Source organism: Cherax quadricarinatus, chromosome 18 (assembly GCF_038502225.1).
Source record: "Cherax quadricarinatus isolate ZL_2023a chromosome 18, ASM3850222v1, whole genome shotgun sequence".
NCBI classification, from domain to species: domain Eukaryota; kingdom Metazoa; phylum Arthropoda; class Malacostraca; order Decapoda; family Parastacidae; genus Cherax; species Cherax quadricarinatus.
Window position 1 is genome coordinate 9,344,476 of NC_091309.1, and position 5,271 is coordinate 9,349,746.

The window sequence follows — 5,271 nt, forward strand, 5'->3', positions numbered from 1 at the left end:
GAAAGAGCTTAATATATTATCAGGTTCTTCCTCATCCGTTACACAATGTGTACCAACAGTTTAACAAAACAAGACACACCTAGAACTTGCTGCTTTTACCATGTTCCCAGGAGCCGTGACTCGACCCCCTCAACCACACGCAGTTAAGTACAACTGGTAAGGAAAAAAATGTATGTCCTGCGCCAGCTGAAGCCGGAAAGAGTAGCCAAGTATATCACAACAGGTCTTTGTGTCAATGTTATGACATGAAATTTGTTGGGATTTTTAACTCGGAGGGTTAGCCACTCAGGATAAGCCAAGAAAGTCGGTGTTATCGAAGACCGTCTTATTTCCATTGTGGTCCTTCAGTTTTATCTCCCAGGATGCAACCCACACCAGTCGACTAACACCCAGGTACCTACCTAATGATAGGTGAACAGGGACAACAGGCGTAAGGGGATCGAACCACGGACACTTAATGTGTCCGCTTTAGTCTACTGCACTTTACCAGTCTTCAGTATCCTTCAATTTACATTAACACGAACTAAAATTTACATATATTAACCCGGCAATATTTAGCAGAGTAAAAGTGGCGGCAGAAACAAATGCGACAATGATGTGGTCTAATTCGCTGGTAACCAGACGTTAAAGATGGTTGTACGATAAATGGTAGCTACAGAGCTGCCTGGAACACGAGTCAAACCAACACACTAAATGTTGTTCCAAAACACACCATCCACACCAACACGATGTTGTTCCAGAACACACCATCCACACCAACATACTAATATGTTCCAGAACACACCATCCACACCAACACGATGTTGTTCCAGAACACACCATCCACACCAACATACTAATATAATGTTCCAGAACACACCATCCACACCAACATACTAATATAATGTTCCAGAACACACCATCCACACCAACACGAACTTGTTCCAGAACACACCATCCACACCAACATAATGTTGTTCCAGAACACACCATCCACACAAACATACTAATATAATGTTCCAGAACACACCCTCCACACCAACACACTAATACAATGTTGTTCCAGAACATATCCTCCACACCAACACTTTTCTAACAATTCTGTCCAAGAATTTATATTGCCTAGCTTTCTAGTGCTTTCTCCTGGCAACTAACACTAATACACTATTATCTGGCAATGCGGAGACCGATGCCTCGCGCACAACCTCCCTACGGCATATTGTCAATCACATTTTTGTCATTTTCATTAAATTCACAATCACTAAACCCGTATGGGTCAGACATCGCCCAAAAAGATACTCTGCGCTGAAAGTGAGCCTGTTGGAGTGACATACCTTAACCTCTAATATACCTTGGACAAGTTCAGAGTGTCTTTAGACTTCCGGAGCCCGGCCATGGGCCAGGCTCGTTTGGCGGAGTATATGATAGTGCTAAACCCGTAGAGCCATGCAAAACCATTAGAAAGTGGGGGGTAATTTGGTTTAATAAAAGGAGAAGGGGGATATCCCTCCCTAACTTCAATGACCAAGTGCCCTTCACCAGCATAATGGTATCCCCCTTCCTCTCCCTTTGAAGGTTGTCTGAGAGGAGGAGGGAATCTAGTGACAGAAGCCCCTGAGGGTTTAGGGAAAGGAGGTTGTCATGGACTCCTCACAGCCTGACGCTGTCTCCCAGGATTGATCTCAACGGGAGGGATTAATATACCTCTGAAGTATTGTGTATATCACCTCCATTGTTTGTGTATCAGAGAGAGAGAGAGAGAGAGAGAGAGAGAGAGAGAGAGAGAGAGAGAGAGAAATACAGATACAGGTAAAATGAGACAGGTACAAAAAGATACAAAGAGGTACAGAGATACCAAGAGAGATAAAGAGAATATAATTATATATAAATAAATATATATATTAGAAAGGGGAAGAAAAGGAGAAAGGAAAAAAAGAAAGTGAGAAAGGGAGAAAAAAAGAGAGAGAGGGTTTTTTATATTTTCCTTCAGTGCGTGATGATATACTGTGCTATATTGACCCTGGATACTGACCTTAAATAACTAACACATTCCAACCCTAAATAACAATATAAATATTCACTGGTTGACTAAATGGAGGTTACAAGCCTATCGACTACACGAGTGTTATTAAGGCCTAAAGTCGCGTGCTCACCAGTCAATATTTTACTGCCTAAGGCTGAGGTGTAATTCAACTCTTAGCGTACACGTACACACACACACACACACGTACACACACACGTACACACACACGTACACCTACCTCTCGGTGTATATATTTTAAGAACAAAGAAGGAACACTGCAACAGGCCTACTGGCCTATGCGAGGCAGGTCCAATTCTCCCACCGGCTTAATCTAACGCCTTGACCTAGTGAAGTCAGACACGTCACTTCAGGGAGAAGCCTGGCTTCCGACCTAGTAGCACAAGCTAGTCAGGTCCAACTCACACCCACCCACATCCACTCATGCATTTATCCAACCTATTTTTAAAACTATACAACGTCTTAGCTTCTATGACGGTACTTGGGAGTTTGTTCCACTCATCCACAACTTTTACCAAACCAGTGCTTTCCTATATCCTTCCTGAATCTGAATTTTCCAATTTAAAGCCATTGCTGCGAGTCCTGTCTATGTTAGATATTTTTAGCACGTTATTTACATCCCCTTTATTAATTCCTGTTTTCCATTTATACACCTCAATCATATCCCCCCTAATTCTACGCTTTTCTAGAGAGTGCAGATTCAGGGCCCTCAGTCTATCCTCGTAGGGAAGATTTCTGAGACATGGGATCATCTTTGTCATTCTCCTTTGTACGTTTTCCAGAGCATTTATATCCATTCTGTAATACGGTGACCAGAACTGAGCAGCATAGTCTAAACGAGGCCTAACCAAGGATATATAGAGTTGAAGAACAACCTGAGGACTTCTTAATATGAAGCCAAGAATTCTGTTAGCTTTATTGCGAACACTAATGCACTGTTGTCTTGGTTTTAGATTACTGCTAACCAGAACTCCTAAATCCTTTTCGCAATCAGTAGTACTAAGATCTACATTATTTAGTTTATATGTGGCATGGTTATTTAACTGTCCAACATTTAGAACTTTGCATTTGTCAATATTAAACCGCATCTGCCACTTCTCCAACCATTGCATCAGTCTATTCAAATCATCCTGGAGTGCTCTAGTGTCCTCATTAGAATGAATCAGACGGCCTATTTTGGTGGCATCAGCAAATTTACTTATGTCGCTATTTATTCCCTCATCTATGTCGTTTATGTAGATTGTACCTACCTACCTACCTCCCTACCTACCTCCCTACCTACCTCCCTACCTACCTCCCTACCTACCTCCCTACCTACCTCCCTCCCTCCCTCCCTCCCTCCCTCCCCTCCCTCTCCCTCCCTCCCTCCCTCCCTCCTCCCTCCCTCCCTCCCTCCCTCCTCCCTCCTCCTCCCTCCCTCCCTCCCTCCCTCCCTCCCTCTCCCTCCTCCCCTCCCTCCCTCCCTCCCTCCCTCCCTCCCTCCCTCCCTCCTCCTCCCCTCCTCCCTCCCTCCCTCCCTCCCCCTCCCTCCCTCCCCTCCCCTCCTCCCCCCTCCCCTCTCCCCTCCCCTCTTCCCTCCCTCTCCTCTCCCTCTCCCTCCCCTCTCTCCTCTCTCTCTCTCTCTCTCTCTCTCTCTCTCCCCCTCCCTCTCTCCCCTCCCCCTCTCCCCTCCTCCCCTCCCTCCCCCTCCCCTCCCTCCTCCCTCCCTCTCCTCCCCTCCCCTCCCTCTCTCTCTCTCTCTCTCTCTCTCTCTCTCTCTCTCTCTCTCTCTCTCGTGTACAATAAACAAGTGAATATATATACCTGGAGAGGTTTATTCAGGTATTCTTGACTAGTGGTGAACCAGTTTACAAGCAGCCTTAATGACCTTTGTGTAGTCGATAAGTTTAAACCACATTAACCGACTTTTCCTCATATCAAAATATATTCTGTTATATATCATATTATATCGTTATATATTCTATCAAATATTATAATCTTTATTATTATTACTCACCATCATTATTACTCATGATGATGATCATCAGAGTTCCCCCCCCCCTCCCGTCTCATCTCTCTCCTCTAAGCCACAAATAATGATCAATGATAACTAATAACAACACGGATACAACACTTACAATTAACAGCACACACCTCCATTATAAACCCTGGAATCCCGGTAACACTTGACACTACACAAATACACTACATTTCCCTTTTCCATGCCAAGGAAAATAAGAGCAGTACCACAACTCTCATTACTGGAAGGAGCACCACAACACCACCAGATATTTGTGGCAACGAGACAACACACACACACACACACACACGTGAAAGTGCAGGCAACAATGCCCCAACACCTCTGAGAGAATAGTTCTCCCTCGCAATAACAGATGGCATTAAAGACGATGTTACTGCCTACAGCCATCTCCATGTACTGCCGACCCTTCAACTAACAGCCTGTTCTCGTCAAGCCAGAGTAATCTGCTTATGAATTTGCTTAAGCTTGTTTCTCCTCATAAGTTATTTAGATCAGGTCTGGTTTGTTTACGGTACAGCCAGTTAGCCCAATTTAACTAATTTTAACAGACAATAAATGGAATAATGCGTACAATGAAAATTGTTTGAAACAGAATTATAGAACACAATACATAACACAACAACAACATTCTAATGTTACAATTTACTTAGGTGGATTAGTTAGGTGCCAATAAAGAAATCGAGATAACTACTATTCATATATGTCATGCTGAATAGGTAAAGCTTGCGATTTTGGCTTAAATAGCGACGCTCTTCTTGCCGAAAAAGGCAAGCGAAAGTCTGTGTATGCAATAATTTCACAAAAATCATTATGAACCTAACGAAAAAATATATTTAATTGTGTTTGTTTATTATTAAATTATTGTAAACTTATCTAAAATCTAGTTGGATTTCTAAGGTTCTTCTGGTGCAAAATTATTAATTTTTATATTAACATAAGTGAAAAAATTATATCTTTAAAAGTATTAGAGAAAATTTTAGAAAGGACTTAATTCTAAATAAGTTCTTGCTAATTGACCAATTTTATCTATCTCGCAAGATATATATATATATATATATACATATATATATATATATATATACATACATATATATATATATATATATATATATATATATATATATATATATATATATATATATATATATATATATAGATATATATATATATATATATATATATATATATATATAGGTAGTAGGTTGGTAGACAGCAACCACCCAGGGAAGTA

The 5,271-nt window shown here is 41.6% G+C and overlaps 1 protein-coding gene across 4 annotated transcripts in view; it reads right to left on the reverse strand.

The window, feature by feature from the left end:
* Window positions 1-4,301, reverse strand: part of LOC128689359 (secretin receptor) — a 270,899-nt gene extending 266,598 nt beyond the window's left edge. For all 4 annotated transcript variants that reach the window (XM_070086167.1, XM_053777542.2, XM_053777541.2 and 1 more), the window contains exon 1: window positions 4,138-4,301. The gene's annotated coding sequence lies outside the window, so the exon portion shown is untranslated. The remainder of the gene's footprint in view (window positions 1-4,137) is intronic.
* Window positions 4,302-5,271: the final 970 nt, after the last annotated feature.